Source organism: Rhinoderma darwinii, chromosome 6 (genome assembly GCF_050947455.1).
Source record: "Rhinoderma darwinii isolate aRhiDar2 chromosome 6, aRhiDar2.hap1, whole genome shotgun sequence".
Lineage (NCBI taxonomy): Eukaryota > Metazoa > Chordata > Amphibia > Anura > Rhinodermatidae > Rhinoderma > Rhinoderma darwinii.
The window spans coordinates 15,405,316-15,424,354 of NC_134692.1; the positions used below are offsets into that span (position 1 = coordinate 15,405,316).

Sequence of the window (19,039 nt, forward strand, 5' to 3'; positions counted from 1 at the left end):
TAGTAAAACATAAAAAAAAAGTTATAGATTAGTTAAAATTTAACATGTCGTTTTTACCACTCGGTTAAAATCCTAAAAACGTAACAAAAAAAAACAATGAAGGAATTGCTGTTTTTTTTTTTTACATTTTTCCCTACAAAATAATTTGTAAGAGTTTTCCAATACATTATATGGTACATAAAATGGTGCCATTAGAGCTACAACATAGTTTCTGCAAATAAAGGTTGTTCAGTGTATATTGAAAAGCTATAGAGTTTCCTATATACTTTCTGTATCTATTCCTTACTATTTTCAAGAACTCTGCTTGCACTCATTCAATTGGGACCTTCATTGTTTACTTCCAGTGCATGAAAAGTGATGGACACGCAGGTGCATGGCTCGTTACAAGACAGAGCTCTGATAGCTGTACTGTAACTCATGGATGTAGCTATACGGGGTGCAAAGGGAGCAGTCGCACTTACACCTTGGTGCCTAAGGGGGCCCCGCCTACCACATCAGAACACATAATAAATAGCACATGGTAGGTGGGGGGCCCGTAACAGATTTTGCATTAGGGCCCAAGAGCTACGCCTCTGCTATAACTTTAAATCGGTCTGCACCTGTGATCACATGACCAGGAAAGATTTTTATCCACTGGAAGGTTCCTATTGAATGACATCAAGCAGATATCTTGAAAGCCGAGGGGAATTGAAACAGAAAGTATATTGCAACATTGTGTAACCTTTGAATATGCAATGAGTCACCTTTGCTGAAACCTGTGTCTGGAAGATTTAGGGTATGTGCACACGTAGCCGTATATGCACAGTGATGTCAGGGGCTTCCCCAAAGCCAGAGTATTGGAGCAGAGCCTTTACTAGTGCTCTGCCTTGGATTTCAGCTCTGCTCAGGACATCACTATTCATATATGGACAGTGATGTAAGGAGCAGAGCAGTAGTCCCAGGCAGAGTGCTAGCAGTGCTCTGCCGGGACTATGGCTCTGAGGTTGCCCCTGACAACACTGTCCATATATGGACAGTGACGTCAGGGGCTTCTCCTGAAGCGGAATCCCCAGCCAGAGCGTCGGCAATGCTCTGGCTGGAAATTCCACTACTAGAGGAAGTCTCAAAGGCGCTACCTACAGGGAGGGTGGCTGTGTGGCACTAACAGAGAGGGTGGCTGTGTGGCACTACCAGGAAGGGGAGCTGTGTGGCACTACCTGGGAGGAGGGGGCTGTGTGGCACTACCTGCGAGGAGGGGGCTGTGTGGCACTACCTAGGTGGAGGGCTGTGGGGCACTACCTGGGAGGTGGGGGCTGTGTGGCACTACCTGGGAGGGGGGGCTGTGTGGCACTACCTGGGAGGTGGGGGCTGAGTGGCACTACCTGGGAGGGGGAGATGTGTAGCACTACCAGGAAGTGGAGGCTGAGTGACACTACCTGGGGGGGAGTGTGACAATACCTGGGAGGAGAGGGCTGTGTGGCACTACCTGGGATGGGGGGGCTGTGTGACACTACCTGGGAGGGGGGTCTGTGTGGCACTATCTACAGAGGGCACAACATTTATGGGGGTACAAACCGATGGCCTAACTTCTATATGGGGGCATAAACAGGGCCTAATGTCTATATGGGGGCACAAAGTGAAGTTTTCTGCCATTTAACTGCTGCCGTGAGCTCCCCCGCAAAGGGGCCTACTAAGTCTGTGTCGCCCAAGGGACCACATAAACCTGGAGCCGAACCTGATACTGATGCCCACATCTTCAGGGCTTCCAATCTTCTGGCTGACGAAGGGTTTTCTCTCTCACCCTATGTGATGCGGCCCTTTCCAAGGCGAGCTTTGTACAACTGGAGACGCCTTTTTAACTACCAGGTGACCAGAGTCGGTCGGAGTGCGCCTTCAGAAAACTTTTCAACAAATGGATGGTGTTCATGTCGTCCATACAGACGGATCCGGACAATGCGACCCTGGTGATTCAAGCCTCTGTGGTCTTCCACAATTTCACCAGGATCCACAATGCTGCCTTGGATGGTGATCTGGACCAATACGTGACTACCTCACCGGACACTGGACCAGACCCTGCATGGACGACCTGGAACATCAGGACTGGTTATCCAGGGACTTTATGCTGACTTCTTCATCTCTTCTGAGGGAGCAGTTCCATGGCAGCTGAACGATATCCGTGGCGGTCATTAACTTCGTTTGGACTCCGGACTGTTTAGTTTAGCTGTTTCCTAGTTAATTGTAATGTTCCCGTTTAGTTAGTGTAGGAACTCGCAAGAGAATGAAGACCCTTGACGTGGTCTTGTGAGATGCGGTATTACTGGCAAAATGCCATATTTTTTAGATTGGTATGGACACAATTTTTACTAAATTTATTATTATTTTATATACAATTTTACATATTTCATATATAATATCAACATTGAAATTTTGTCAGAAATACTTTCCAATACCTCATTAAAATAAAATAAATACAAAATGTCTTCAGAGTGTTCATGTGTCTGCTATCAGCCAAACAATATTGGACCCATGGAAAGGTAAGTAGCATCTGTTCATTTAATTTTCTTTTTATTGAAAACCTTGAATGAAAAGAGCAATTTTACACAACGGACTCTGCTGGAAACAGAAACCAAAAATTCACTGTGTTGTGGCTTTGATGTGTTTCATTAAACTCAAAAAACATAAGACAAGCTGCAACAAGCCGTCACAAACTCAACACAATGGATGCGTCTTTTTGTTTCCTGCTCAACCCGTTGTCTTTACTCCGGTAGGGTGCAATTCACATCATTGTTGTTGTTTCAGTTGTTCTGCTCCGTTACGAAGTGCTGGATTCGGCACATAACTGAACAGAGCAAAACAGATGTCATTGAATATAATGTGGTCCGTTTGGGACTACGCATTTTAAGTGGAGAAAAAAAAGTTCCGCATGTGGACTTTTCTCTACACTGTTTTTGATGGAATCTGTGACAGAGGCTGCGAAAATAACCTCCAATGTAGATGTGAACAAGCCCTTATAGACAACCCACCAACCCAAGAGATTTCGCTATTGATAACCCTTATGCCTCATGCACACGACCATTGTGCCACGTGGGCCGCTTTTGACGGCAATTGAGTGGCACCCGATAGTCTTCAGGGACCCATTCACTTTAGCGGGTGAATCGGGTCAGTGAAAAATGATCCGAGTCTCCGATCCGAGGAAAGATAGGACATGTTCTATCTTTCCTCGGATCACTGACGGGACTCAGCCGGCGCACACGGTCGTGTGCATGATGCGTTACTCGCCCTCAATATCAGATCAGTGTTGGTACAACACCAGGCACTGCCGCATATCAGCTGTTTCGTTGTAGCTCCGGCACCGGAACAATTGAACAGCTGTCTGGTGGTGTTGTGTGGCTCCAACATTGATCTAATATTGAGGGTCTTTCCTGAGGATAAGTCATTAATTTCTAGTACTGGGACATAATCCGCCAACCACCCGATCCAAAACAAGTAACTTAAAAATTACAGCAGACATTTTTTTTTTTAAAGAACATTCATATTGAATAAACAAATGAAACAAGTATCACTGGTGCAAAAACGAAATGTACAATAGCACAGACCAATGGCATTAACATGTTCTGACAGCGTAGCTGGCAGTCTTTTGGCACATGTTGGAGTTGGGACACGAGACCTGCGAAGGAAGATAGCCTCCGGACCTTCATCGTTGCTCTGATTCAGATAGTCGAGCACGCTGGTGTCAATCATGGCTCGTGTATCAGGTTTGGTTGTGGGTGCAGTGTCGCTACGCCCCTACTACAGCACGGTGCACGGCGATTTGGCCGCGTGTCTGCAGCCACTCTGAAATTTTTAGAATGTTGACTTCCTCAGGGATTTGTTACTGGGAGGTGCTGGTGCTCCTCTCAGCCGATTCCACCACTAGTGCCTCAATTTGGGTGTTATCAGAATCCTCCTGTGGGTCATCCAGACTGTCAACGGTTCTACAATGGAAAAATAAATCATAAACCTAATTATAATTAAAAAGAAAAAAAAAAGATAGAATAAAGTGACATATGGAAGAATGGTCCTCACCCTAGGCCTATGTGGTACATACCATACTTCCATGCTGGCACTTTCAAGACAGCAAGACTACTTTCTTCTGAAAGTGACATGTGGAAGTATGGTAGGAACCACAGAAGTCTGGGCTGCATACTATACTTCCATACGCAACTTCCAGACAAAATTTGTCTTGCCATCTGGAACAGCATGTTCCTCCTGGAAATGTATGAATAAATTAACAACTGGATGTTAGCATTATCCCTGTGAATAGGGTGTGTCTCTACACTGTCTAATATTGCCAGCACTGATTGGACAGTTTCAGTGTGTGTAGGGACAAGCCCCTTTGACAAGGGGATTAATAAGAGGCAGTTTTTAATTTATTCATACATTTCTAAGATGAATAACAGAGGAACAGCACAACGCAGAGTTCCAAGAAAAGATTCTCCAGATTACAAGTATACACTGATAAGTCCTTTTTAAAGCAGTTTATACCTACAGTACAGGTGTGTGAGTGTGTGTGTGTGTGTGTGTGTGTGTGTGTGTGTGTGTGTCCCCTGCAGAGCACTAGTATAGGCTCTGCTCCGGGACTCTGTGGAATTCCCTGACATCGCTGTCCATATATGGACAGTGTTGTCAGGGTCTTCCCCAGAGCGGAGTCCCGGGCAGACCGCTAGTAAAGGCTCTGCTCCGGGACTCTGTGGAATCTTCTGTCATCGCTGTCCACATATAGACAGCGATGTCTCGGGCTTCCCCAGAGCTGGAGTTCCGGGCAGAGCGCTAGTATAGGCTCTGCTCCGGGACTCTGGGGAAGCCACTGAGATCGCTGTCCATACATTGACAGTGATGTCAGGGGCTTCTCCAGAGCAGGAGTCCCAGTGATGTCAGGAGCACAGCTGGAGTCCCAGGAAGAGCCTACTAGCGCTCTGCCTGGGACAACAGCTCTGGTGTTGCCCCTGACATCCATGTCCATATATGGACAGTGATGTCAGTAGCAGAGCTGGAATCCCAGGTAGAGTGCTAGAAGCGGCTATGTGCAAAGGGCACTGTGGCAGCTTCTGCAGAGGGCATTGTGGCAGCGTCTACGGAGGGCACTGTGGCAGCATCTACAGAGGGCACTGTGGCAGCATCTACAGAGGGCACTGTGGCATTATCTACAAGTGTGTGTGGCAGTATCTACAGAGGACACTGTGGCATTATCTAGGGGTGTGTTGCATTATCTACAGAGGGCATTGTGGCATTATCTACAGAGGGCACTGTGGTATTATCTACAGAGGGCACATTGGCAGTATCTACAGGGGGCACTGTGGCAGTATCTACAGCTGGCACTGTGGCATTATCTACAGAGGGCACTGTGGCATTATTTACAGAGGGCACTGTGGCATTATCTACAGAGGGCACTGTGGCATTATCTACAGAGGGCACTGTGACATTATCTACAGAGGGCATTGTGGCATTATCTACAGAGGGCACTGTGACATTATCTACAGAGGGCACTGTGACATTATCTACAGGGGGCACTGTGGCAGCATCTACAGAGGGCACTGTGACATTATCTACAGAGGGCACTGTGACATTATCTACAGAGGACTCTGTTGCACTATTTAAAAAGGGGCTGCCCAATCTTGACATGTGTGTCTGCCAAACGCTGCCAACTGATCCCCCGGACTGCATTTAGCGACACTTAAACTGGAAAACTGGATTGTTGAAATAAGCACGTGGAGAATTCTCTCTTTAAACCTAGCTCTATTATTATAGTAATGTAGTGTTGTTGTTATTATTATAGTGATGTAGTGTTATTATTATTATAGTAATGTAGTGTTGTTGTTATTATTATAGTGATGTAGTATTGTTGTTGTTGTTGTTATTATAGTAATATAGTGTTATAGTAGTTCAAATAACTAATTGATTAGCAATAATTTTGTATTATATCAAATTTGAAAGTAATGCGGCCCGTCAACTTCCCTTTTATTCTATATGTGGCCCACTTACCCGGCCGAGTTTGAGACCCCTGGACTAGAGTCTATGGAGGGATGCATGTCCTATTTTTCACGGACCCTTCACACGCTCCATTGAAACAACGGTCGTGTGAGCGGCCCCATTGAAGTACATGTGTCTGTGTGACGGTGGTTGTTTTAACGGCTGTCACACGGACTACATATATTCTCGTATGAATGAGCCCCAACTCTGAGAGAACATTACATTCTTTACACATTGATTTTCTGATCCCTCCACTGCTTTCTGTCATTACCTGAGATGAATGGTGATAAAATGTGTAAATCACTGGTGGTATAAAACATAAGGGGCACAACGTTCAAAGACTTGGATTTCTGGGCCTGGAAAGATATTGAAATAAAATTAGATTTATGTTAGTGTAACATTACATTATAATCTCAGCGGTCAATGAAAGCCCAAATCTTACTGAATTCTGAACATATTACATTTGACTAAATAAAATAATGTGAATGTAAATATTCCCAAGTCAATACAAACATAATATATAGTACAGGAAAGTCAAATTATAGAGACCATAATATTACACCCACTAAACGGCCCCTGAAGGGCTGAACTGGGGGGGAGGGGGGGACAAACAAAATAGATCAGTGGCTGCAATCTATAGGGGCCTTATGGAATAGTGATTATGTAGTTGTATCAGGAAGACATCCCTCTTCTATATGTGCTATTAGGGTAAGTTTACACATCGTGCAAAAACTGCAGATTTTCCACAACTAATTTCATGCAGAAAATCCGCAGCATAATAAAGTAGGAGCCGAGTGGATGAGATTTGAACAAATCTCCTCCACACTCTGCGTAAATGATCAACTGAAAAAACGCTCAGAAATGACCTGCGGTGCAGTTTTTAATCCGCAGCGTGTCAACTGCATTTCCGGAATCGCTGCTTTTTTGTTGCAGGTTTTCCCCATTGAATTCAATGGGGGGTAAATCCTGCAACAAATAGCAGATGTTATGTTTTTTTACAAAAAAGAAAAGCAGCGATTCCACCGCATAAATCGCAATTCAGAAAAAAAGAATCCTATACTTACCCAGAATTCTGTGTTTCTTCATCCAGACCGGTCTCCTGGGATAACGTTTCATCCCATGTGACCGCTGCAGCAAAGCATAGGCTACAACGGTCACATGGGATGAAACGTCATCCCAGAAGGCCGGGCTGCAGTGGGACACATCGCAATGGCTACGTAAGGGGCAATTTTGTATTAGATCTGTCAGTCATTCACTGACAGCAAGCCGATTAGGCTTCGCCTCCAGACGAGGCCTAATCGGCTTCCGTATTGGCAAAGCAGGAGGCCATTGTTAGTGTTAGGCGTCCTGTTGCCATAGTAGAGGTCAGCAATCCTGCGATTGCAGGGCAGAGCTGCCGATCCAACCATTAAGATGCAGCAATCGCTTTCGATCACTGCATCTAAGGGGTTAATGGCAGGAAGCGGAGCTAGCTCCACTTCCTGCCATTACAGGGGGATGTCATCTGTAACATACAGCTGACATCCACCGCTGATGACTCTGGCTCAGCTCCTGTGCCAGCACCATCTTGCCGTCGGCTATGGAAGACTTTTAGGATCCGCCTCCGGTCGGGGCCTGAAAGTCTTCCATACTAGGCATTCCGCTCACCTCCGCTTGCCTTTGTAGCCACCGGCATCCCGGCAATTTCATTGCTGGGGTGCCGATGAGCTGCAAACACCTTAAATGCAGCGATCACTTTTGACCACTGCATTTAAGGTGTTAATGGCGGTGATCGGAGCAAACTTCGGTCCTCGCCATTACCCCATGGTGTCAGCTGTAACATGCAGCCGACACCCAGGGATGGTGGCACCGACTCAGCTTCTGAGGCGGTGTCCACCATTTGTCGTATGGATACAGCAAAATGCGGGAAGCACAGGCTTTCTATGACGTTTCCATGTGACAAATGTCGGGAAGGGGTTAAAGATAAAGATCTTCACTAGTTGATAATTAATGAGCATTTCCCCCTCAGATGAAAATATTGCCTTTAAATATAAGTTTTTAGTTGTCTTCTTGTGTGAAGTCACTTATCATTCTCATTATTAGGTCTAGCTGGCTGACAACCAATATGGCCACCTAAAGTGGCGCTGGTTTTATTCCAAGAAACATGACATTTTGCATGTTGCTGATGCTCTGGCCGGGGTCTCCGGCATTGTAGTTCCTGACATAACTGTACATATATGGGCAGTGACATCAGCAGCTCCCCTGGGCACCACCCGTCAGGTAGCGCCGACATTTCCCACTGTATACCTAAACAGTGCGATACGTTTCAGACTTCCGTCGGGGGTACACAGCGGAAGTCCCCCGGAAGGCTATAACATAATGTGAACAGGGCCTAACATTCCATTAAGCATCACATCAAAGTGTATAGTTAAGGCCTTATTTACACGAACGTGTTAAACGTCCTGGGGACAGCTGTTGAAACAGCGACCGTCCTACGGACCTATGTAATTCAATGTGGCCGTTCACACAGCCGTTGTTTCAACGGACCGTGTGAAGGGTCCGTGGGAAAAAAGGACATGTCCTATCTTTTCACGCATCACGCATCCCTCTCAACTATGGGGGATGTGTGACATCGCGTCCCGCAGCGCTGAGAACGGATGCACCTCGGACTGCAGTTTTTCACGCCCGAGATGCGCAGCGTTCGTGTGAATCAGGCCTAAGTCTGTGCTCATACATTGCGGTCAGATCACGGTTTTTGCAACGATTTTCACTAAATGACAACAAGGACACAGTGGTTTTGCAAAAAAGCTGCATTTTTGCCATGGAATCTTGACAAAAAAATTTGATATGACTGCAATGTGTGAACACAGCCTAAGAGGTCAAGGTAAAGCAATGAGAGTGGTCGTGTGAACATGTATTCAGACTACAGAATCCTGAAGAGACATCATGTAAGAAGTATTGACACATACTAAATTATCATCAGGGAACACAGTGAGTATTTAGACTTACCATCACCGTCCATTATAGTCCATTCATGAGTTTCCAGGATTATTCTTTTATGGTGGTGACGGAGTTTCTCGATGGTGATGGGTCAGGAGTTTCCTTTTCTTCAAGACTTTCAGAGCTGCAGAAGGTGTTGTGATGACATAATGATGGATATTTTTCGACATTATTAGTTTGATGGGAATCTCCATTTGTAGGCAATAATCTCGGTGTAATGATGAGATTAGTCAAAATAGTCCAACTCTGGGGGAAGATATTTCAGCTTTGGGGCCAGTGTTTTCTCTACGGTAGAGACATCTGGATGAAGAATTCTAATGAAGTCGGTGACTTAGAGACCAAATCCAGGATTCCTCAAAGTCAATTGTGGTTGAATAGGGATTGTCCTCCTATGTCCATAATTGTTTTCTTCCATTTCTTCCTCCATTTCCACATTTTTATTAATCAGTTCATTCTGTGATTTGGCAATGGTCTCCTGATTGGAGCAATTCCTCTTTTAGAGAGTCAACAATTAATTAAAATTTATACAATTCTAGTTGCCTCAACAGATGCTTTATGAACTTCTCAGTTCGCAGAGGATTCATGGATAAACAAGTCTACTCCATCAGCTGGAATACTGTGACATGGAAAGGATGCCTCTTCTATCTTTTTATATAGAGTTATCCTAGTACTGAGGTCCAGAGTAGAGTCAATTACTAGAGTAAGTTGTCCCAGAGATAGGCATGGGCCCTTTAAGAGTCAGTACAACAATATAGGACATTTCGATCTTTCTTTGATCAGATGAAGAGGCAGCAAGGATGGTTTCCTGTGGGATATGACATTCTCCCGGTTGGGCCCCCAACAAACACCTCATGGACTACTTAGCTACCAGAGGGTGCAGGGATGAGGGAGTCTCTCTCCTACATCAACTAAAATACTGTGACAGGCAGAGGAGGTCTCTGATGAAGACCCCAGTTGACAATTATTCAATCGATGAAAACATTCAGTAAGTCTGGCAGGACTGCCTTTGCGTTTAGACTTGCCCATGCTATATCAGGATTCTGCGTGGCATAGTGGGAGTAGTAGTGCCGTGCTGATACCTCCACAAGGCCGTCAAGTAAAATGTAGGAGGCTGAACGCATTGTTTAATACAGGAGGGTGCCCTTAAATACAATTATCTTTGTGTTGTTTAGGAGACAAATGCGGATATAAGGGTCAAATTAGAGTAATTTACCAGAGCCCCTTAAAGTCCAGCAGCTTTCCCAGGGATTGGGCCAGCGGGACAGCAGTAGTGTTTATGTTCAATGGTCCAATTGTTGAATAACGAGACCGCTGCTGGTTGGCGCCCATCAAGTATAATGTACACCAGTGCAAAAGGTAAAATCTGCTTAAAAATCACCAGGTACCGCTCTCAACATAGGTTTTGACACCACCCTGCACATAGGGAATACAACGGCAGTAGTGACCGGCCCACGTAAAGGGGGTTTCAATCTTCTCAACACTTCAAAACTCTCACAAGTCTTACAAACTTTTAAAATGATTACCCATTGCTGCCCTATAGTGTTGCAGAGGGAACATCTTTTGATATATCTATCTATCTGTGTATATATATATCTGTTATAATATCCTACGTCTTAGGAGGCTGCAGCGCTGTGAACCATGACAGGGACAGTTGAATGCAGCTGTAGAAGAGGGTGCAAGTCAAGGCCAGAGAGTTTCAGCGTCCACTGGGTAAGGGATGAGATCCAGTAGGACCATTCCGCTACATTTACGTGTTACACTCCAAAAAACATTTTATTGCGGCAAAATGCAGCGGTTTTATTTCGTCAATCAAGGCACAACGCAATTTGACTGCAAGTATATTCAAAACCAGCATTAAAGGTCTAGGGGTCACAACCTAAAGAACGTTCCATAGTGTAATGGTTAGCACTCTGTGTATAGGCCAGACTGTCCATCAGCAGTCAGGAAACTGAGGATGCTCCGTGCGTGCCAGCCCAGAAACCAGGGGGGCACTGAAGTTACCCATGTACTAGGAGGATACACAGGGGGTATGAAAAGGAGACCCCAGGCAGTAGTGGAGAGTTCTGGTGTGGAATTTGGAGTCTGGTCTAGGGGTCATGACCTAAAGTACGTTCCATAGTGTAAAGGCTAGCACTCTGGACCTCGGCCAGACTATCCACTAACAGCATGGACATAAGGGTACTAAGCATATACAGGGCTGGCCGGCCTTTAAAGCAGGGAGCACAGAAGGTACCCGTGTGCTAGGAGTAGACAGGGGACATAAAAAGGGGACCCCAGGCAGTGACGTAGAGTTGTGGTGTGGGAATTAGAGCCTCGTCTAGGGGTCACAACCTAAAGAACGTTCCATAGTGTAATGGCTAGCACTCTGCATCTAGGCCAGACTATCCATAAGCAGCCGGGATGCGAGGTAATCTAGGATTCTCAGCCTAGAAAGCAGGTGGGCACTACATATATTTTGCAGGGAGCGCCCTGATAAGCAGCACAGCAGTGGTGCTTGTGGAGCCGGGAGCAAACATAGTCAATATGTGGGCCAGGATCAGGCAGGGCAGGCAGCAAATAAGCATAGTCCATGAACAGGCTGAGGTCAGGGCAGGCAGCATACAAGCGTAGTCCATAAACAGGCTGAGGTCAGGGCAGGCAGCATACAAGCATAGTCCATGAACAGGCTGAGGTCAGGGCAGGCAGCATACAAGCGTAGTCCATAAACAGTCCGGGGTCAGGGCAGGCGGCAAATAGGAATAGTAAAAAAACAGGCAGAGGTCAGGGCAGGCGGCAGTCAAAAAGAATAGTCAAAAAATCAAGCCAAGGTCAAAACCGGAAAATCAATCAATTGGAAAAGCAGCTAGTGCACTACGATGGTCGTTGCACGCTGCAGGAGACTCCACCACTAGACTTTTTGAGGTGACATGATGTTTTGGTATGGTGTACTTCTCCAGAAAGATGGTATTTCCGGAGAAGGTGTACCTGACATACTCTCCCTCGTCGCTGGCAAAGAAACTGCGAGTATCCGGCACTGTCCTGTTCAGCGTGGCTCTCAGGATCCTGCGTGAATCACAACCCAAAAGGACACATAGTGGGTCGTCATGCAGCTGTCTGGCAGTCACCTTAATGCGCGGTGGTACGACATAAGGTGCACTGCGGACCCTCGATGATCTTGCCACTGCTGACCCTTTCTGACTTGACAAGATGGATGACTGTCTTGCAAGAAAGTTCTCATAGGCATATGGTCTCCTGAGCAATGGGGCAGGGACCTCACCTGGTCTTTTGGTGGGTTTTGGTACCTGAGGATCGTCGCTTGCTGCGCAGGTGTTGGCCACAGATGTTGATGCTGGTGGTGGTGGTGGTGATTTTAGTCTCCAGTATCGGCCAACTTCTTTTTCAGGTGTTTTCCACAGCTTTTTAATGAATGGCACGATATTTAAAGCTGACGTTAGACGTCCAAAATAGCCAGTCTGCCTCTCATGTTGTTTAGGCTCCTGGCTGTACGGGCTCTTCCCGGGACGATGGAGATGTCTCCGGGGCTGGAGCTTTCCAGCAGCCCCCGGTGCAGCCATCTGGCTGCCTCTTCCTCCACACACTCAGATATGTGTGTCTGGAAGGTCTAACAAAAATGTAAAAAAAATAAAATAAATAAAAAAGATATAAAAGAAATAGAAACCCAGCCGGGACAATCGCAATAGTGCTTAGCCGCTCCTCTCTCCTCGATACCTGCCTCGCACTGACGTTCTTGCTGAGTATTCCGTGACTGGATGACGACACTTCTGTGATGTAATAATGCTGTCCATGGCAACAAGGTCCTAAGTGCACACTGGATGGCATCCAATCAGATTCTAGCTCTCACTGTACAAGTTGTAGGTTAGAAAATAAAAATGTGCCCGGATTGGCATGGACAGATTGTACCCAATGTGCTTTTCTTCCACCTTCTCTGTTCGATGAGACGCCAATAGAGATGCTATGGTTTAAAAAGTCTAAATGTATCCATGTAGTTAATTTCTTTCTGACAGTAGAAGAGCATGCTGGGATCTGTAGTGCACACTATCTGTGCTGTTGACCAGATCAATTTAAAAAAAAAAATCAGTTGGATTTTTGCTGTTGAAGGGGATGGGAGAGACGTGATAGGGCGCTCTCCCAACAGTTAGGGTATGTTCACATGCAAGAGAAAACAGCTCCTGATTATCAGACGTTTTTTGTGCCACTCACGATTTTCGCTGCGTTTTTCGCTGCGTTTATTACGGCCGTTTTTGGATCTTTTTTCTATAGTGTCTATGGAAAACGGCTCCAAAAACGTCCCAAGAAGTGTCCTGCACTACTTCGCGGCCGTTTTTTAACGCGTAAAAAAACTCAGCGAAAAATGCTCCGTCGGAACAGAACGCCGTTTTCCCATTGAAATCAATGGGCAGATGTTTGGAGGCGTTCTGCTTCCGATTTTTCGGCTGTTTTTCGGGCGTTTATGGCTGTGTGAACATACCCTTATTTCTCACTGCCATACATACCGTACATAGGTTATAGGAGTTATGTGCGCCGGGATCTTGTGGCTGCTCCGCTGTATAACCACTGAGAGATCTTCTCTTCGCTGATGCACAGACCACAAATATGGCGGTTTTTATTGAGCTCTTACATGCCACACAGTACGGTCAGTGGAAAAGTGTACACTGTAATCTATATAATAATGTCAGGTGCAAACCTATCCCTACAGGTGTCCATATGTTGGAAGGCATTCATTTCAGTCATAAGACGACAGACATATTTAATCCAAATTTCTATGGCAAAAGAACATGCACCTCAAATCTATAAAAGGATGGATAAGTTCAGAATCTACGAATAGGGAAAATAATCCTAAACATGAGATCTGTCAGCCAAACCATTTATACAAAGATCCAATTATGGCGATGGAAAGATCCATTTGATATGATGTAAAGTCATAGAGCCGTGTGCTAATGAGGGACGGGCTCATAGTAAAACAAATATAGACCCCCCACCTAGTGTGCCCTTAGAACCTACAGTGTGCCTTGCTTACTTCTCCTATGCAATGCAACACATCCGCAAATTTTGGAACTTTGGCGCATTTCAGCCACATTTTAGGACGCATACTACGGTTGCCACATTTGGAGCCTATGCGGTACTACTCAACCAAACTCAGGTCACCATACAGCTCTTTAGTGATCTAAGTTCTGTTCAGCAGGTTGTGATGCTGCAGCCGCAATTGGGACCCTAAAATGTGGCAAAAAATTAGGATCCAATGCCAGAAGACTCCTCCAAGTGTCCATTCCAGAATTGAGAACAAGCACTTTGGGATTACATGGGTAACAGGGAAGATTTGGTGACAACCCCTGATAGAAATGTCATTGCAGCCATACCGGCAGTATACGGCTTTCTCAGGACGTGATAGAACTATGAAATCATTGAATAGAAGAATTTTTTTTACAATCTCACACAAGACGAAAACTTAAGGACTTGTTTCCAAGGACAATCTTTTTTTTTAATTTAGACTGAAATCGCTTTTAGTGACTGGGTATTATTAACATTTTTGCATCAAAATATGGAGTAGACATAAGTGAAGCTATAATCAGAATCTACCGTAGCCCAGAGGATGCAGCTCAACGCCAAGCTACAGCATACAAAGGAAATGAAAGCAGTAAGAAAACGTCCACATACAGCAGTGGAATATCCTAATAAAAGAGAAAACACTGAAGGAGCATGGCCGATTATTTTCTCTTTTTTTAACCCCTTAGTGTCTAAGCCTGTTTTGGCCTTAAGGACCAGACCATTTTTTTTCAAATCTGACATGTATCACTTGAAGTGATAATAACTTGGGAATGCTTTTATTTTTTCAAGCAATTCTGAGATTGTTTTCTCGTGACACATTGGACTTTAAATTAGTGGCAAAATTTGGTTGACATATTCAATGTTGATTTTTGAAAAACACCAACATTTTGAGAAAAATTTCAAAAATTAGCATTTTTTAAAATTTTAATGTATCTTCTTGTAAGACAGATAGTAATACCACACAAAATAGTTACTAGTTTAAATTTCACATATATCTACTTTATGTTTGCATCCAGTGGTAGAACTACCGTGGTAGCAGCCGTAGCAGCTACGGGGCCCGCGGCTTGAGGGGGCCCGTGCCGCCAGCCGACACTCCCCTCCCCATATGCCCGGTAGCGCCGCTACTATGGGGCCCGCGCCGCCGAGCCTCCAACATGTATGGGCCGGGCGACACAGGCCCTCTCATTCCTGTAGGCGTCGCTAGCACCGGAGGGGGCCCCGATGCTAGCGACAGTTAAATACATGCAGCGCATTACATTCAGCGCCTTACAATGACGCTGATTAGCTAGCGGCGCGAACATTGCTTGAAAGGCGTTAATTGATGGGGCAAGTCATTCTGCCCTGCCAATCAGCGTCATTGGACGATGCTCGTTCAGCTCCAGCATTGCCAGCGAACAGTGTGGGAACTGGATCATGTGAGTATGTAAAGTTTTTGTTTTTTTCTCTCATAAAACGGTGAGTGGCATTATCTATAGTGGGGGCTCTATCTACAGGGGGGTCATCTATATGTGGGCCACTATATACAGGGGAGGTCTATATGTGGAGATGTGGGGCCCTATATACAGGGGGGTCTATATGTGGGGATGTGGGCCACTATATACAGGGGGGTCTATATGTGGGCCACTATCTACAGGGAGGGTGTCTATATGTGGGGATGTGGGGCACTATCTACAGGGGGGGTCTATATGGGGGGCACTATATACAGGGGGAGCTATATGTGAGACACTATACAGGGATGGGCTATATGTAGAGCACTATCTATAGAGGAGCTATTTTTAGGGCACTTTCTATAGGGGTGGGCCATATGTGGGACACTATATACAGGGGTGGATTACCTGTGGGGCACTAGTAACAGGGTGGCTATATGTAGGGCACTGTCTACAGGGGTGGGCAATATGTGGGACACTATATACAGGGGAAGCTATATGTGAAACACAAAGATGTATGTATGTATGTACTAGCCCGCCTATATGAGGGCATACAACAACAGTTACATGTACATACAGATAAGCAAATGCAGTGATAGTCTGAGTAAATCTGAAGGGCTAACAAGAACCCTAATGTGAATGCTGGAGGATCAACATTGAAAAGTCATGTCGTTCCTCTGTCATCCTTTGTGAGCCCATGTGTATTGTACACCTGACTTTTCAATGTTGATCCTCCAGCATTCACATTAGGGTTCTTGTTAGCCCTTCAGATTTACTCAGACTATCACTGCATTTGCTTATCTGTATGTACATGTAACTGTTGTTGTATGCCCTCATATAGGCGGGCTAGTACATACATACATCTTTGTTGGATTTCATTGGACTGTTCCTCTTGTCATAACTTACCTCGGCTCCATTAGACGTAGGTCTGCATGTATACCTACATCATCCTTGCTGTTTTAACAACATGTTTAGTGCTTACATAATCACTTGATATTTACATCCGGTGCGCGATCGATTTGATGTCTTTTTATTGAGTGACTCATTCCCTGTTTCAATTTTATCCTGTTATGTTTTTATGTCAATAAAATTTTGTATCTCTTTCCATAAATCTCATGTGCTTGAGTCGATCATATTTTCTTGGATTCATCTTATGTCAATTTTTGATCGATGCACCAAGGTTATCTTGGTTATTCTAGGACTTAATACAGTAGATTCTATATAGTTCAGCAACGTTGCCTTACATTGAACATTACTCTGTATTTGTGTCCTTCTCTGTTGGTATCTCATCGGTGTATATCCTGAAGAGTCACACAGTCCTGCCTCCAAACCCACCTTTCCATGTTTGAGTGACATCTCCCTGGCTGATACAACTTTCTCGGATGCGCCATTGCCTTGTGGCACTATACACAAGGGGGGGGGGGTGCTGTGTGGCACTATACACAAAGGGGGGCTGTGTGGCACAATACACAAGGGGGAGCTGTGTGGCACTATACACAAGGGGAAGGTGTGTGGCATTATACACAAAGGGGGTCTGTGTGGCACTATACACAAGTGGATGCTGTATGGCACTATACACATGGGGGAACTGTATGGCACTATTTACAAGGGGGAGCTGCGTGGCACTATACACATGGGGGAACTGTATGGCACTATTTACTAGGGGAGGGCTGTGGCTCTATCTACAGGGGGCTGAGTGTGGCGCAATCTACAGGGGTCTGTGTGTGGCACTCTCTACTAAGGGGGGCAGTGCTGCACTTTCTACTAAGGGGGACTGTGTGGCACGATATACAAGGGAGGGGCCTGTGTGACACTATATACAGTGGGATCTGTATAGCGCTATATACAGTGGGGGCTTTATGGTGATATCTAACGGGGGGCTGTATGGCACTATCTACAAGGGGGAGGTGGGACCGCTACCTACAAATGGGGTGTGACACTGCCTATAGGTGGGGCTATATAGCACTGTCTACAGGGGGGCTGTATGGCACATTCTACAGGGGGCACTATTTATAAGGGGGCTGCTTGTGGCACTGGGGGGGGCCCAGTCAAGAGTTTGCTATGGGGCCCAGTCTTTCCTAGTTACGCCCCTGCATCTGACCCATTGCTCTAACCGCTTTTAGCGACCGCAGCATCTAAGTCGTTAAACAGGGAGGGATCCTCCCTTTCTCATCCCATTGGCCCCCCCCCCACACGATCGTGGTGTGTCGTTGGATTGTCATGGAAGCCGGGGGTCTAATAAAAGCTCCCAGGTCTGCCATCACGGTCCTTCTATTAAGCCCTGCCAGAGCCAAGGCAACAGGAGGCTGTTGGAAGTACCATCGAGGGTATTGTACCAACGATCAAGCGATCGCATGTTCGAGTACCTTAGTGGGATTAGAAATAAAGAGATGGTAAAACTAATTTTTTTTATAAAGATTTGAACAGTAAAAACAAAAAAATAATAAAAGTTTACATTTTTTCCCCATTTAAAAAATAATAATAATATAAACAATAAAAAAATAAACATAAGGGGTATTGGCGCTTCCGTGAAAGTCCAAGCTATTAAAATGTAATATTATTTGTCCCGCATGGTGAACGTCGTAAAAAAAAACCTCAAAGCACCAAAATTGCTGTTGTTTGATCACCTCGTCTGCCCAAAAAAATGGAATACAAAGGGATCGAAAAGTCATTTAGTATATGCCCTAAAATAGTATCAATAAAACCTACAGCTCGCCCCACAAAAAACAAGCCCATGCGCAGCTTCATAGACAAAATAATAAAAAGTTACGGGCCTCAGAATATGGCAACACAAAAGTATTTTTTTTTATTTTTTTTTAAACAAATTATTTCTATTTTGTAAAAGTAGTAAAACATCAAAAAAAAGTTATAAATTTGTTCAAATTTAACATGTCGTTTTTACCACTCGGTTAAAATCCTAAAAACTTAACAAAAAAAAAACAATGAAGGAATTGCTGTTTTTTTTTTACATTTCTCCCTACAAAATAATTTTTCCAATACATTATATGGTACATAAAATGGTGCCATTAGAGCTACAACATAGTTTCTGCAAATAAAGGTTATTCAGTGTATATTGAAAAGCTATAGAGTTTCCGATATACTTTCTGTATCTATTGCTTACTATTTTCAAGAACTCTGCTTGTGCTTGCACTCATTCAATAGGAACCTTCATTGTTTACTTCCAGTGCATGAGAAGTGATGGACACGCAGGTGCATGGCTCGTTACAAGACAGAGCTCTGATAGCTGTACTGTAACTCATGGATGTAGCTATACGGGATGCAAAGGGAGCATTTGCACTTACACCTTGGTGCCTAAGGGGGCCCCGCCTACCACATCAGAACACATAATAAATAGCACATGGTAGGTGGGGGGCCCGTAACAGATTTTGCATTAGGGCCCAAGAGCTACGCCTCTGCTATAACTTTAAATCGTCCTGCACCTGTGATCACATGACCAGGAAAGATTTTTATCCACTGGAAGGTTCCTATTGAATGACAGCAAGCAGAGATCTTGAAAGCCGAGAGGAATTGAAACAGAAAGTATATTGCAACATTGTGTAACCTTTGAATATGCAATGAGTCACCTTTGCTGAAACCTG

At 44.9% G+C, this 19,039-nt stretch overlaps 1 protein-coding gene and 1 long non-coding RNA gene across 2 annotated transcripts in view; one reads left to right on the plus strand and one right to left on the minus strand.

The window, feature by feature from the left end:
• Positions 1–19,039, plus strand: part of THSD7B (thrombospondin type 1 domain containing 7B) — a 406,197-nt gene that overhangs the window by 193,700 nt on the left and 193,458 nt on the right. The window lies entirely within an intron of this gene.
• LOC142655287 (uncharacterized) lies at positions 3,545–12,672 on the minus strand. The gene is made up of 3 exons (XR_012849467.1): positions 8,977–12,672; positions 6,260–6,344; positions 3,545–3,953 (listed from the first exon to the last, which is right to left on the minus strand). It is a non-coding gene; the product is annotated as an uncharacterized LOC142655287 (long non-coding RNA).